This window comes from Chionomys nivalis, chromosome 7, assembly GCF_950005125.1.
Source record: "Chionomys nivalis chromosome 7, mChiNiv1.1, whole genome shotgun sequence".
NCBI classification, from domain to species: domain Eukaryota; kingdom Metazoa; phylum Chordata; class Mammalia; order Rodentia; family Cricetidae; genus Chionomys; species Chionomys nivalis.
The window spans coordinates 58595471-58611894 of record NC_080092.1 but is presented as its reverse complement, the minus strand read 5'-3'; the positions used below and the strand labels follow the sequence as shown (position 1 = coordinate 58611894).

Here is a 16424-nt window from a genome sequence, read left to right as displayed (position 1 = left end):
TTTAGAGCACAATTCAATTCAGACAGATTACACTTCAGATATTGAGTCCAGGGCTGCTGGAGGGGCCAGTACAACTCTAGAGAACTCTAGCGATAGAATGTATCCTGGCTATAAGGTATAAGCAGGCTTAGCAAACTATGAGGAAAAAGCCAGTAAGCAGCACCCCTCCATGGCCTCTGCCTTGAGTTCCTGTCCTGACTTCCCTTCAGGATGAACTGTGAAAACCCTTTCCTCCCCAGACTGCTTCCGGTCATGGTGTTTATCGTGTCAAAAGCAGGCAAACTAGGACAGAATGTATTCACAGGGTAAGAAATCTGGTCTGGTCCCTAACTCCTTACAGCTATTATAGCAAGAACCCATTTCCCTCTCTGACTGCAGTTTCTGTGTGTGTGCACTGGTGCACATACGTGTGATTGTGTGGTTATCCATGTGCATATGGAAACCAGAGGTCAACAAACTCAGGCAGGGTCTTTCACTAGCCTGGAGTTCTGAGCAGGCTATGCTAGCAGGCTACTGAATCCCAGGGACCCACCTGACTCTGCTCCTAGCACTGGGTTCCAGCCTATACCACATTCATGCCCCACTCACCTGCTTTTTGTTTGTTTTGGTTTTGTTTTTGTTTATTTGTTTGTTTTTGGTTTTTCAAGACAGGGTTTCCCTGTGTAACAGTCCTAGCTGTCCTGGAAATAGGAAATAGTTCTTGTAGACCAGGCTGGCCTTGAACTCACCAGTGATTCCCCAGCCTCCCGTGCTGGGATTAAAGGTGTGCACCTCCACTGCCCAGCTTGTTTGTTTGGTTTTTTTTTTAGCCTGAGTCCTGGGGAAGGAACTCAGGACTTTGTGTGTACAAGGCAAGTCCTTTACCCACTAAGCTATCGCTTCAGCTCCTCTGGCCTCAGTTTCTCCTTGGTAAACTGAAATTTTTGCTCCTAAATGTTCCAGTGAACAGTACCAATCAGGAGCAGTTGTGGTCAGCTGGCTCTGGACTCAGGGCAGTGGGAGTGAGGGACAGCTGGCCCTGTCTGGGGGAATATCTCCTCCCAGTGCTGATGGAACAAGGCACAGATCCGTCCTGTGCCAGGCTATGGGGTCTCTGGCTGGTCACCACCCACACTGCTCTAGAGGACTAAGGATGGCTCCAGGATACCTGGAGAAGAATATGAAAACGAATGGAAAACTCTTGGAGACTTAAGAGGGGACAAAGAAGGGGGTCTTAGCCACTGCCCAACCCACAGAAAACCCAAATGTCAACCATGTTGTCCTTACCCAATCCTGGCTTTGCTGGAGGTTAGATAGGTCAGTACCATCAACGGAAAACAGTCCCAAGATTCTAGAATCTTTGAGCTAGAAAAGTCCCTTCGAGGTTATCTCATGCAAACCCCTCTCTCATGGCTAGCTTGTCCCTCACTGTCACTGCAACAGTCAAGACCAGACAGCACCACAGGGACAGCTCTGACTAAAACTGCTAAGGATCTTGTATCTAGGCCTGGATTTGCCACAGATCTCCAGGGGACCTTGAGCCTGTCACTTCACTCAGGGTTGAACTAAATGATCTATCCCTCTTCCAGCTTTAAAATTCCAAGAGTACAAGTCTCTTGTGAACACAAGTTAGCGATTAACTTTCAGTCAAAGACACTCCTCTCATCACAAGCCCAGGGCCTTGGAGGCTGCAGCATGAGTCACTCACTGCTCCTGTCCTGCCGCTACTACCTGCACAGCTCACAAGGCGCCCCATGTGGTCGGGCCCGGCTGTGGGGCAAGTCTCCCCTGAGCCACGCGTCTCCCACTACCGGCCTGCCTCCACAGAGGTCGCTGTATGCCTCAGCCTTGCTCAGTTCTCAGAGTCCATGGACAGAGTCCCCTGTCCTCAGAGGAAAACCTCCAGCAGCTCTGAAACCACCACCTCCCAGATCCTCATCCTTGTGGCAGGTCTCCTGCCCCGCCCCTTCCTCTCTTGCCCTCTCCCTTCCTTTGGTGACTTTAGCCTTGTAATCATCCTGACTTCTGTCTCTAACGCCCCTGACCAGGAAGTTTTCCCTAATTTTGACTGGAGGAAAGGTAAGTATGTCCCTAAGTTATCTTGACCCTCCTGTCTCGAAGAATAATCTGTCGACTCAGCTGCTTTATCATTTTAGGACAGTGCGCCTCTTTTTTGCTTTGTTTCTGGTTCCCTCCCCCCTGTCCCGCCCGCCCCTCCCCCCCCCACAGGTTTTCTCTGTCCCTAGCTGGCCTTGAACTCCCAGAGATCCACCTGCCTCTGCCTCCTGATTGCTGAGATTAAAGACAAGCCTTACCACCAGCCCAGTTTAGGACAGTGAGCCTCTTGAAGGCAAGGACACTCAACTCAAAGGTGCCCTCATCAGCCCAAAGCACAAGAATAAATAATTTACATGTCCACAAAATACACTGCTACTCCTGCAACACGAATGACTCTCAGAACCACAGAAACAAGAGCGAAAGGAACTATTGACAAAAGCATACACGTTAATACGATTCTGTTTGGGTTTTGTTTGGATGGCTGTCTCTGAGTAACAGCCCTGGCTGTCCTGGAACTCACACTATAGACCAAACAGGCCTCGAACTCAGAAATCTGCCTGCCTCTGCCTCCCGAGTGTTGGGATTAAAGGTGAAAACTACCAAAGCCTGGCTTTAGATCTTTGTATAAAGACGGTAAAGCCCAAAGGTGTGAGGGTGGGCCAGTGAGCACATGGCCAGATGAAGCTGCTGGAGTCCACAGCCCCCATAACTACTGCTAAGAACAGACAGGAAATTCACAGATGCAGACACACAAAAGGCCAGCTTCCGTAATAGACACAGACATGTGATACGAACACGTAGTATTTTTCACTTAGTTTAATAAAAAACTTCAAGAGCAATATCACCTAGGGCATGGGAAACAGACTCTCATATATGCTGATCAAAGTACACACTGATGTGATTTCTTTAAAAAAAACTTTTAATTGCATTGATTTATTCTAGGGGTGGGGGCAGATATGCACAGGTGGAGGTCAAAGGACAACTTGTAGAAGTCAGTTCTCTCTTTCCAGGCTCAGGGGATCAAACTCAGAACTCAGGTCAATAGTCTCGGTGGCAATGCCTTTACCTGCTGAGTCACCCCACCGGCCCCATAAGTTCTTTCTTTTGAGTATCAAAAAGGCCTGGTCACTTTTATTATAAAAATAGGAACTGCTATGCTAGCCTAGCAGTGGTGATGAAAGCCTTTAATCCCAGCACTTGGAGGCAGGGGCAGGCAGATTTCTGAGTTTGAGGACAGTTTGGTCTATAGAGAGAGTTCCAGGACAACCAGGGTGACACAGAGAAATCCTGTCTGGGGGTAGAGGGTATGGGGGAACAGGAACTGCTTCACAAACTTGTATGTGATCCTTGCCAGGCGCCATGCTAATCCCTGGATTATTCAATTTTAGTGTACACACTGTGGGAGTAAGCCCTGGCATAATTCTCTAGTAGAGCAAGCAGGTGGTTCCTATGAAATTACCTATATACATCCCTTTAGACCAGTTCAATTATCTTAAAATTTTATGTGTATATGTGTGTGTGTCTACTTGAGTAACACCATGTGTGTGTAGGTACATGAAAAAGCCAGAAAAGGGTGTGCAGTCCCTTGGAGTTGTTGTTACAAGTGGTTGTAAATCCAGGCCCTGGTAGCAAATGTCTTTGAAGGTGGATCTTTGTGAGTTCAAGGTCACTATGGTCTACCAGCGAGTTCCAGGAGTGCCAAGGTTACACAGAGAAACCCTGTCTCGAAAAACCAAAAAAGAAAAAAGAAAACAACAACAACAAAGTTGTTATGAGCTGTACAGAACTGAATTTGGATCCTCTGGAGAAGCAAGTGCATCTCTCCAGCCCCTGCCTGATCAATTCTACTTGTGGGTCGTCTATAGGTGGTCCACACAATAATCATAACTAATCTTTTGTGGCTTTATTTATAATGGCAAATCTATAAACATGAATGTGCATCACTAGAGGAACTGCTAAATTATAAAATAACCAGGAAGTTATTAAAAGAATGAGGTAGAGGCTGTGGGTATGATTCAGCATTAAGGAGTTTGTCTAGCATGTACAAGGCTAGAGGTTCAATTCCCCAGACTGAAGAAAAAAGTACACTGACTGGAAAAATTCCATAGTGTTTTATTTATTTATTTATTTATTTATTTATTTATTTATTTTATTTTTTTTTTGGTTTTTCGAGACAGGGTTTCTCTGTAGCTTTGGAGCCTTTCCTGGAACTCCCTTTGTAGACCAGGCTGGCCTCGAACTTACAGAGATCCGCCTGCCTCTGCCTCCCAAGTGCTGAGATTAAAGGCGTGCGCCACCACCGCCCGGCTCCATAGTGTTAAATACGAAGAGCAAGTTATTGGACAGTATATGCTGATTTTTTTTTTTAATGTACACAAGTGTTCTGTTTGTATGTACCTATAGGGGCTGCTTGCAAGTCTGGTGCTTTCGGAAGCTGCAAGAGGGCACTGGCTACCTTAGAACTGATTACAGAAGGCTTGAGTCACCATGTGAGTGCTCTGGAAGAGCTGAGGTGTCTCCCTAGGCCCATGTTGCTAATTTTTTTCCTTGTTTTGTTTTTGGAGACAGGGTTCCTCTGTCTGACAGCCCTGACTGTCCTGGAACTCACTCGGTAGACCAGGTTGGCCTTGAACTCACAGAGACCCACCTGCCTCTGCCTCCAGAGTCCTGGGATTAAAGGTGTGCGTCACAACTACTCAGCCGCTAAATTTTTTTTAATGTATGTATGTATGTGTATGTGAATGTACACGTGTATAGTACATATTTTATTTGCATGTTCAAGGGGGGAAATGTATGCTTTGAAGAGATACAGATTTTAGAACAGCTAAAAAAACAGATTTGTGGTATATGTGTGCGTGTATGCGTACACACTTTTAATTTTTATTACGTTTTATTCATTTATCTGCGTATATGCGCTTATGTACCACAGCACCACTGCAGACATAAAAGGTCAACTTGTGAGAGGTCTCTCCTTCTATCTACCATGAAGTTCCCAGGAATTGAACTCAGATCGTCGGGCTTGGCAGCAAGTACCTTTACCAGCTGAGGCATTTTTCTGGCCCATGGTATAATTTTTTACAATGTGAATATTCAGCTGGTAGGTGCATGTGTGTCCGAGTGAGGGCAAGGGAACTGAGTGGAATGGGATTTTGAGCAATGTTTCTGCATGCTTTATTTTCTACAGAAAACATAAAAATACATATGTTAACTTATATTTTGATGCAACATTTAACTTTCTCTCTACCCATCCACGTAATAAAAGTTCTGCAGAGCTGGCAGAATAGCTCAGCGGTAAAGGGTTTGACTGACACCTGTGACAGGCCTGGGTTTGAATGGCCAGCATTGCACCAAAAACAAAACAAAAGGTCTGACTCTAGAGTCGGAGATGGGGAGGGTGACCATTTCACAAAATGAAAAAGGGATTCTTGTAATCTAGTGAGTGAGCAATCCACTGGCATCAAAGCTGTGAACAGCATTTGCCATGGTCAGTATAAGGCTTGCCTTCTTGTCTTCAAAACTTTCAAGTGGTGTTCTGTGGCTTTAGGAGAGAATTAAACGGACCATCCTGCGGCGGGCAAAGCAGAAACCCCAGGAAATGGAAACACCTATAGCTTTAGTGTCCCCAAACGGAGGCCCTAACTAGGCTGCTATGGATGGATCCTTAGGTCAGTCCCCCGCCCCCACCCCACCCCACACTCATAAATAAATACAAAGGAAATGCCTTTCCCGAGGGGGCCGGCCTCTCTCCCTTGGCCTCTGACCTCGGGAGTCGTGGTTCCCTCCAGCCGAGGTCCCTCTTCCCCAGGCCGGCCTGCGACAGTGCAGCGCCACGCAGGGTCGCGCAGGCTGACCTGGCCCGCGCCCGCCGCTTCTGCTGAGCTCCGCAGTGCCGCGTGACTCACTGCCAGGTCACACGGAGCTTATCTGGCTCCAGGTGTGCACGCTTCTCACATGACATCAGCCGGCCCGCCCAGAGCAGTCCAGTAGCCCCGTGGCCCTCGGCGTTTCCTCGCCAGCCAGCCGGCAGAGCAAGCGGCAGCATCTGCAGTCCGGCACCGCCTGCTGCTGCGGAGCCCACTCCCACAACAAGCAGCAAGCTGCGGAGGCCGGGGAGGACGGAGGAATGCCCGAGGCCCAGCCCTCCCTCCAAGTGTCACCTCAGCCTCCAGTGCCTCCAGTCTGCAGCCCAATCCTGCCATCCCTCCGCAGGTCACCCACCCCTTCTGCGTGACCTTGAGCAAGTGGCATCTCCTCTTCAGCTTCGGGTCTTCCAACTGTAAAATCTTTAAGGGTCTGACTGCACAGACTTGCCCCAAACCTCTGCTTGAGGGAAATTCTGCTGTACTACAAGATACAGGTTCGAATCCTTCTCTGTCTCAGACTCGCCGTGTGACCTTGAACCCAACACTATCTCTATCTGAACAGAGAATTTATAGATATATAAATTTGACTATATGTGTACATATGTGTGTATATGTAATATATATAATATATATATATATATAGCCAAAGATGATAAAGTACCTGGCAAAAAGAGAAACCCATCGTTGAGCCCTGTAAAAGCCTCAGTCTACAACACAAAACCCCTGTTTGTCTAAACAGAAATGTCAAGGGAATGCAGATCATTTACAAGGCACACAATTCTTACCTCCACAAAGGGAAGATGAAGAAGTGGGGGGGGGGGACTAGAGAGTCATCACCCACTCCTGCCACTCTAGCTCCAAACTCTACTGCTCTGCAGCCTCTAATTCTGGCTACCCCAGAAAATAATTAAAGTAAAAAAAAAAAAAATAGACCTCAGAAGAGTTGGGGCGGGGAAAGAAAACGATGACTGGGGTAGGATGAGGCGTAAAGATCTTAAAGCAGCCAGGACCTAACCCAAAGCACAACTTTAAAACTTTAAAAATTCCTGAGTGCTGGGAGGACCTGTCAGTCAGAACACACAGTGGCTCCCCAGCCCTTCAGTTTTACCCTCCAGACCAGGACTCACGTAAAAGCTCTGCTTTCAGTCTGCGGTGCCCACTCCGGAGGCTAGGGGCAGATCTGTGGTTTCACCCAGCAAGAACAGCCCTGCTGCCCCGAAATCCTTTGACACACTTAGACTGGATGAAGACTTCCGGAGTCCCAACTCCCTGCTCCACCCCAGCAGGGTGGATTCCCTTTTCACGGAAAGCCCAGTCCTGCTCCACCCAGTGCACCTAAAGATACCTGCTTCGGGGGAGTCTTAGACTTTTCAGGTCCCATTTTTGAAGACACCTGCCCCCTTCAGAGAGCGGCCTCCAGCAAAGCCATTGAAAGGGATCTATCTGGGCAATAAGCCCAGACAGCACTAGAGTTAGGAAGGGCACCGTCCCTGTGATGACAACGGCTTCTGAGGAAGAAGCCTTCGCACACACAACCTGGGACCTGAGCCAGGCCAGGAGAGAGCAAACAAACAAGATACTCAGATACCGAGTATCCGGCAGTCAACTATCCAAAGTCCAAGCTCTCAAAGGAAGTACCCATAGCCTGTGACCTTCCTACTCAGTCCCTCCTCCCCCGGCTACAACCCTTCCTCAGTCCCCTCAGCCTGCAACACAACAGCTCACCCCATTGTTTTCCTGGAATTGAGGCTCCACTCCCAGTATCCTTAATCCCCAATAGGCAAGCACACCTCCACCCAAGGCTATATATAACCAACCAAGTCTTGTCCAGCAACCAGGAAGATGCTTCCTGGAAAACCTCCTTACAAAAGGACGGAGGGGAAGCTGAGGAGGTGGCAGGCCTTTGGCAAAGACCCAACAAGGCCTGTCAGGAAGCCGGAGACATCAGGAGGGCAACTTTCAGTATTCCCAAATAGAAAGTAGCCCCAGAACCAGAAAGGGTGGGTGCACAGTTGAGTCAAGCCTATTGCCATGGCAACAGGACACCAACCTGCTCAAGAAAAAAGCTCCAGATTTGGTGAGTATAAGCCAAGGCAGCCAGAATTCATCATCCTGCTAGAGGGGCCCGGCGCTTAGCCCTGCAGCGAACTTCACCTTCTTTCCAGTATGACCCCACTGCATTCGCTCAACTACCGCGGGGCATTTTCAGGGGCGCCTCAGCCACAGATAAGTCAGGGACACAGAGAGGCACAGTCGACCTATGCAAACAAGCCCAGGGCATTAGTGAGATGAAGGGAGATCCTAATTCTATTAACTGGAGGGCTACCTGAGGGCAGGAAGGCCCCACAGGGCAGCCCCCTCCAGGAAATGCTTCCTTGGCCTCTCCACCACACACCAGGAGGCTGACAAACACACGCCTTGCTGGATAAAAGACCAGGCAAAATGAGTACAGAAACAAGTTGGCTGTCCTCCCCTTCCCACCTCCAGCCACCCCGAGCTCCTTCTGGCGGCAGTCTTTCTAACTAATCAGTAGGACACATGTGCCTTGCCACAGGGCGACACCCCCACAACAATGCCCCAACCTATGGTGTGTGCCGGCAGGCCTTGTCTCTTCTAGGAGTGTGACCGCCACTCCTTGGGTCATGCTGGGTACCAACGCGTGCGCCTCCAGCACAGGGAAGGGCGGGGGCACCTGACCCTGCCACCTCCCCTTCCATTGGCGAAACAACTGGCATGGCAGGTTCGCAGGGCGGGGCATCGGTGCTCTCTCCCAGAGGCCTGGGACAGGCTGCCCTACCTTCCCACACACACCCCACCCCATGCAGGGAAAGGTGAAGTGGGCAACCAGTTAAGCGGGACAGCCAACACTGCTGATCCCCCTAGCCTGACATTTGCCCACCCGCCCCCATCATCTGTCCCAAGAGGAGGGGGCCCGGGAAGCGGGGTCTCCATTGTTTTGCCAGCTGTCTAGCAGCTGCTCTTTTGAGAGGAGCCCGCTGTCGGCCTGGCAGTGAAAGGGTGAAGGCCGCTGGCAGGGATAAAGGACTCGGCGGAGGTGCTCGCCTTCCTCGCTGTCTTCCTCAGTGCCTCACCCGCTCGGTTCATTTGGGGGTCTTGGGCCTAGCCCAGAGATGCCCCCCGACCCAGTTCCGAGGCTGCAGCCCCCATCCCACAGCTCAGGGCCACCTGGGTCCTCTAAACCTTCAGTCCCTCCCCAGCCAAAGGCCACCCTATCCTGCCTCCGGCGCCCAACCTACCAGCCCGGGCCCCGCGCTTTCCCTGCCCGCCGCTCCCGATCGGCCCCCACCCGGGCTGTCCAGCCCCGCGGCGCCGCCAGGGACAGAGCCTAGAGTCCGGGCCGCCGCTTCCAAGGGACAGGGGAGGAGCAGGAGCCCGCGGGCCCCGCCGGCCGGCCCGAGCCCACTGCGCTACCCTCCCGGGCCCGGTTCACCCCCGCGGGACTGCCCCGTACTCACCGGCCGCCGGAGCCCGCCCGGCAGGCAGCAGGAGCGGAGACGCGGCATCCAGCGGCCCCGGCCGGGTCCCGGCTGGAGCGCAGCACGGCGCAGCGCAGCGCCGCCCCCCGCGCCCGCGCGAGGCGAGCGGACCGAAGGGCGCCCCCTGCTGGAGGCTGACCGGATAGACACCCGCCCGCCTAATGTCGGGGCGAGCCGCCAGACTCGAGCCAAGGGGGCGCCCGGCGCTGCCCAGAGGTGATCCTCGTTGGACTCCAAAACCCTAGAGGCCGTGTCCGAGAGATCTTGCCTGGAGATTTTGTCCGCTCTAACTGGTGGAGACTGCGGGCATATCTGAAAGTGCTGAGCTACACTGTCCAGGGAAGACGCCAGAGGGACGTGCTAAATGTTTGGAAGTCCTACCCAAGGCAGGCACCGGACATTCATGGACTTGGTCAGGATAGAACTGTTCAAAGGTTGTAATTGAGTCTTGGTACTGCTGCTTCCCAGAGTGGCTCTGCAGAGGTACACCAAAGTCCCTGCTGGATGGTGCCAACTGGCTAAATCCAAGGGGCACTTTCAAAGCTCCACCCCAAGGTGGGAACAGGCTCTCAATAGCTTAGTCTGAGAACGCCCTTGAGGCTCTAAGAGGTCTAACACCCGCGAGGCCCCAAATACCGAGTCAGCATGGGAAAGGAGGGGAACGGCAAGCTCAAACACCAAATGGTGGCGGTGACGCAACTACTGTGAAAGACGGTTTATTGAGTTTAACTAATTTATTCACTTTGCTTTTTCGATACAGGTTTCTCTGTGTAGCCCTGGCTCTCCTGGAACTCTCTTTGTAGACCAGGCTGGCCTTGAACTCGGAGATCCACCTGCCTCTGCCTCCAGAATGCTGGGATGAAAGGTGAGAGCCACCACACCTGTCTCTCAAAGACTGTTTCTCACAAAATTTAACCTCTTCTTGATATTTACCCAAATTAGTTGAAATTATGTACACACAAAAACCTGCATGACTTTCTAACAGCGTCCTTCATAATCGCCAAAACACAGAAGTGAGCAATATCTCTTCAGCTGGTATAGAACATCTAGACAATGAAACTCAGAGTCAAACGGAAATGAGCAACCAAGCCACGGAAAGACGCAGAGGAGCCCTTATTGCACATTACTAGGTGAAAGAAGCCAACTGGAAAAGGCTCCGTACTCTGTGATCCCAATTCTATGTTGTCCTGGAAAAGGCAGAACTAGCGAGGTCCTCTAGAGGTGATGGAAGGTTGGCGGTGTCAGGAGCTAGGGTGGAGAGATGGACAGAAGGGCAGAGCCCCGGGATTTTTAAAGGGTGGTAATACTATTCTGTATGATATTACACTGGTGAACACACGTCACGATACATTTTTGGATATCCATAGATTGTATGTTACCTCTGATGAACTTCAGCTGGTGTGCGGGATAGTTTTATGTCAACTTGACAAAGGCTAAAGGCATCTGACAGGAGGGAACCTCAGTTGAGACAATGTCTCCATAAGATCCTACAGGCAAGCCAGTAGGGCATTTCTTCGTTAGTGGTTGATGGGGAGGGCCCAGCCCATTGTGGATGGGGCCATTCCTGGGTTGGTGGTCCTGGATGCCATAAAAAAGCTGGCTGAGCAAGTCATGGGCAGCAAGCCAGTAAGTAGCACCCCTCTGTGGCCTCTGCATCAGTTCCTGCCTCCTGTTTGAGTTCCTCTCTTGACTTCTTTGGATGATGAACAGTGATGTGGAAGTGCAAGCAAAAATAACCCTTTCCTCCCCAATTTGCTTTTGGTTATGGTATTTCATCACAGCAGTAGAAACCCTAAGATATCTGGGAATCTGGGCAGCAGTGGTGCACATCTTTAATCCCAGCACTTGGGAGGCAGAAGCAGGTGGATCTCTGAGTTTGAGGCCAGCTTGGTCTACAGAATGAATTCCGTGACAGCCAGGGCCGCACAGAGAAACTGTGTCTTGGAAAAAACATAGACAACAACAAAAATCCTCTCTGTACTTTCCACTCAATTTTGCCATAAATGTCAAACTGAGTGCTGTTTGTTTGGATTTGTGTTTGATTGAATTTTTGGTTTTGGTTTGAGACAGGATCTCAGTATGCAGTTCTGGCTGACCTGGAACTCTCTGTGTAGACCAGCTTGACCTCGAACTCACAGAGACCTGCTGTTTCTGCCTCCTGAGTTCTGGGTTAAAGGTGTGCACCACCACTTTGTCTTTGCTATAAATGGAAGTAAAAGTAAAACCTCTCCCCCCCTCATGGGGCATGGCCCCATAAAATAATGCAGGGGCCAGTTTTTTAATAATTGTTCTTGACACACCAATTTGTGTAACTCGGGCTGGCCTTGAACTTCTGATCTTCCTACCTTTGCCTCCCAAATGCTGGATTGCTCAATGGGTCACCACGTCATTGTATGGGAGACTAAGATGAGATCACACCCAGGATTTTGTGCATGCTAAGAACTGGGCTATACTCCAACTTTGTTCTTTTGTTTTGTTTGTTTTTGTGACAGGGTCCTGTTCTATAACTCTGACTGATCTGCAGCTCACTATGTAGCCCAGGCTCCTCCCTAAGCCTCTAAAGTACTGAGATTACAGATGTAGCCCGTACCCATCATGTTTTGTTTCGTTTTTTTTTTTTAAGATTTATTTATTGCTGGACAGTGGTGGTGCATACCTTTAATCCCAGCACTTCAGAGGCAGGAGTATCTCTGTGGGTTTGAAGCCAACCTGGTCTACAGAGTGAGTTCCAGGACAACCAGGACTACACAGAAAAACCTGTCTCAAAAAAATTATTTATTTATTTATTTGTTTGTTTGTTTATTTATTTATTTATTATGCATATAGTATTCTGACTGCGTGAATGCCTACATGCCAGAAAGGGTACCAGATCTCATTATAGATGGTTGGGAGCCACCATATGGTTGCTGGGAATTGAACTCAGGACCTCTGGAAGAGTAGACAATGCTCTTAAATAACTTCTGAACCATCTCTTCAGTCCCCCCATCTTGTTTTTTAGAGACTTTTTCTAAACTCCTAAGGTAATCTGACTTTGGTAGGCCAATTGAGAAACAAGAAAGGCTATTAAAAACCCCTTCCTTCAGTTGATCCCTCAGTATGGGTCAGACCATGCTGACTCCTTGATAGAACTGTCTCATTTAATCTCCACCATTGCCCTGTTAGCAAGTTGTTGTTATTATTTCTATCTTCCGGATTAGAAACCAGACTTTAGAAAGCCAAGCCACACCCCCCAACACACACACACACACAACAAGTAGCAGATCTGAGCGCTTGCTCAGAACTGCTTAGATAAACTGCATCCTAGGAGTTTTCAGTGACTAGCAGCTGGGCTTTGGGGCCACATGGAGAGGATCCTGGACTCCACCAGCTGGCTGCCAGCAAGGTCCTTGCCCTCTCTAAACCTCAATTTCCTCATCCATAAAATGGGGATAATAATAGTGCTTAGCTCAGCTCTGAAGGCTGGGAGAAGATTAAATGAATAAATTCACTTACAGCAATTAGCCCAGGACTTGAAATGTGGTGCGTGGTTAGCTAATGTTAGCTATTATTCATCTCTCTGGACCTCTATTTCCTCATCTGTAAAATGGGAGGCTAATAAAATGTATGTCATAGAGTTAGTGTGAGGCTTAGGAGACAGCAGGTGTAAAACTCACAAAATGACTAGCTACCATGCTACCATCCTCCAGTACAAACTAGGCAGGGGCCAGTAGCCCTGGATATTGGGGAGAGGGGTGCTGAATGAGAGCAGCCTAGGCAAGCAATGATAATGGACTTAAAACAAAGACCAACAACAAACCCTTGCAAAACAAGAGATTTGATTTTTTAAGATTTATTTATTTATTTGTTTTTTATAATTTATTTTTATTTTATTTGTGTTGGTATTTTGCTACATTACATGTATGTCCTTGTGAGGATGTCAGATCTTGGAGTTACAGACAGTTGTGAGCTGCCATGTGTGTGCTAGGACTTGAACCCAGGTCCTCTGGAAAAGCAGTCAGTGCTCTTAACCACTGAGCCCATGTTTATTTATTTATTATGTATGCACTATTCCTCCTGAGTGTACACCTATAGGCCAGAAGAGGGCACCAGATCTCATTACAGATGGCTGTGAGTAACGATGCAGGTGCTGGGAATTGAACTCAGAACCTCTGGAAGAGCAGTCAGTGTTCTCAACCACTGAGCCATTTCTCCAGACCAAGATTTATTATTGTTATTATTTATTATAATTAAAATAAAATAATTTATTATTATTTTATTATAATTTTCCTTTTTCATAAATTTATCTTATGTCTACAAGTGTTTTGCTGCCATGTTTGTCTGTGTATGTGCATGCCCAGTGCCTGTGGCAGTCAGACGAGAGCTTTGGATCCCCTGGAACTGCAAGAGAAGCCAGTGCTCTTTACTGCTTTAGCATCTCCCCAGTCCCTTTTTTTGTTGCTGCTATTGTTTGTTTTATTACACTTATAATTTTTGTTTTCTGTAGAGAGGGGGCATGCATGTCCCAGCACGCATGCGGGGGTCAAAGAACAACTTTCAGGAGGTGGATCATCCCTCTACTGCGTGGGTCCCAAGACTTAAACTCAGGTTGTGGAAATTGGTGGCAAATACCCTAAAATACTTTTGTTCTAAACTGAATGTACTAACTTCTCCATCAGCCTCACTTCGTTTCATTTTCTGTGTTGCTGAACGGAGGGAGGGTCTGGTGCATGTTGGGTAAATACTCTACCACTGAGCTTCATCCCTATCATTAAAATAAAATCCTTTCATCCAGGCATAATTTGTACACCTTTGCTCTCAGCACCTGAGAGGCAGAGGCAGGCGGAAATCTATGAGTTCAAGACCAGCCTGGTCTACACAGAGAATTCCAGGACAGCCCGAACAGTTACAGGGCTACATGGAGAGACTACTTCAATTTTTATTTATTTATTTGTTTTTTAGACAAGGTGTTGATAAATTGCCTAAACTGGTCTTGAACTTTAGATTGTCCTGCCTCAGCCTCCCAAGTAGCTGGGATTCCAGGCCTGGGCCATTATCAACTTCTGCCTGTAAGACTGACCTTAACTCTCAGTTATTCACAGGTCTGCACTCCTGCCCCCATTCCTTTAGTCCCCACCCACCCAGATGTCCTATTGATGCTCCTCCATGCTTCTCTTTATCATCTGTTCACCTGCCATGTCATCTTTCATACTTCATATTGTGTGTCTAGACAACCGCAACAGCCACAGTTGCCTGCCTCCTCTGCATCCTCCCTCTCTGTGACTGTCAATCATATATAGTCCAGTTGCTTCCTGGTCTCAGTTTCCTGACTCCCATGAAAGGTTCATGACCTGGTACATGGATCAGCAAAATTCTCCATAAATAGCCCAAGAGTAAATAGTTTCAGCTTTGCTAAACAGATGGTCTCTGTCCCAGCTTTTCAAAACTAACTCCAAAGCAGGCAAAGAGAATACATGAATGAATAGGCATGGCTATGTTCCAATAAAACTTTATTTACAAAAGCAGGTGTGTGGCAGATTTGGTCTCAGAGCTACAGTTTACTGACTCCTGGGCTAAGACATGGAATTGAACTCCCTAGCATGACGAAAGGCCCTTACTTACACAGCAGCAACAGGGAAGCTTCATGGTTCCCTAAAGGGTCACCAGGCTCGAGAGGATGCTGTCCTTCATTTAAGCCTTCTGTCCGCTCCCCTCAGTAATGAGTCTTCCCTGACTCTTTAAGGTCCCTTCCAGATGTTGGCTTCCCTGGGAGATACTCACAATTCCATTAGGAAGGGCTGATTCCAATACTTCCTATCTATTTCTTACAGTGTGTGTGTGTGTGTGTGTGTGTGTGTGTGTGTGTGTGTGTAGTTTCTGGGGATCAAACTCAGGTTGCTGGTCTTGGCAGCAAGCCATCTTTCCCACAGTGCTATCTCACTGTCACCACTCCCTGCTTCTGTTGTGTTTACCCTTTGGCGAGGATGTGCTGCTTTTGTGCTTCTTCTTTTTTTCTATTTGGTTTTTTGAGACAGGGTTTCTATGTGTCCCAGAACTAGTTCTGTAGACCAGGCTGGCCTCGAACCCACAGAGATACAATTGCCTCTGCCTTCTGAGTGCTGGGATTAAAGGTGTGAGTACCACCACCTGGCCTTTTTTATTTTTATTCTTTTTTTTTTTTTTTTTTTTTTTTTTTTAAGAAAAGTTTGTGGGGCCGGAGAGACTTCCAGAGTTCCTGAATTCCCAGCAACCACATGGTGATCCACAACCATCTGTAGTGAAATCTGATGCCCTCCTGCAGACAAAACACTAAAACTTGTTTTTAAAAGGAAAGTTTGCGGGGCTGGAGAGATGGCTCAGCGGTTAAGAGCACTGACTGCTCCTCCTGAGGACCCGGGTTCAAATCCCAGAGCCCACATGGCAGCTCACAACTGTCTGAAAATCCAGTTCCAGGGGATCTGACACCTTCACACCAATGCACATAAAATAAAGCTAAATAAACCGTAAAAAAAAAAAAAAAAAAGGAAAGTTTGCTTGTTTGTTTAGAGTCAGGTATTTTTTTGTTTGTTTAATTTTTATTTTATTTATTTGTGTGTGTGTGTGTATCTATGCAAGTGTGTGCCACATGTGTGTGGGTATCAGGTCCTTTGGAGCTTGAGTTACAGGCCATTGAAAGCTGCCCAACATGGATGCTAAACTTAACTCTGGTCCTCTGGCAGTACACTGAGCCATCTCCTCAGCCCCTATACATTTATTTATTTTTGAGACAGGATTACTCACAGTTAAGGCCAATCTCAAATTCACTATAGTTGAGGATGACCTTGACCTCCAGTGGCCACCTCCCCACGCCAGGATTACAGGTGTGTGCCACCCTGGTGTTCCAATTGAGCTAGCATAATGATCGGAGTCCCTAGTCCATGTATCCTCTGCAAGACACACACATATACCGTACCCCATCACACCCCCGGCCCTGCCCCTCCTTGAGACTGTGATGCTTGCCCAGAGAGCAATGCAAAGTCACCCAGCAGGATAGACTGAAATGACTCAAAGC

General features: G+C 48.3%; 1 protein-coding gene across 9 annotated transcripts in view; it reads right to left on the bottom strand.

Annotated features, from left to right (window-relative positions):
- Myo18a (myosin XVIIIA) overlaps nucleotides 1-9485 on the bottom strand; it is a 104948-nt gene extending 95463 nt beyond the window's left edge. For all 9 annotated transcript variants that reach the window (XM_057774516.1, XM_057774517.1, XM_057774525.1 and 6 more), the window contains exon 1: nucleotides 9377-9485. The gene's annotated coding sequence lies outside the window, so the exon portion shown is untranslated. The remainder of the gene's footprint in view (nucleotides 1-9376) is intronic.
- Nucleotides 9486-16424: the final 6939 nt, after the last annotated feature.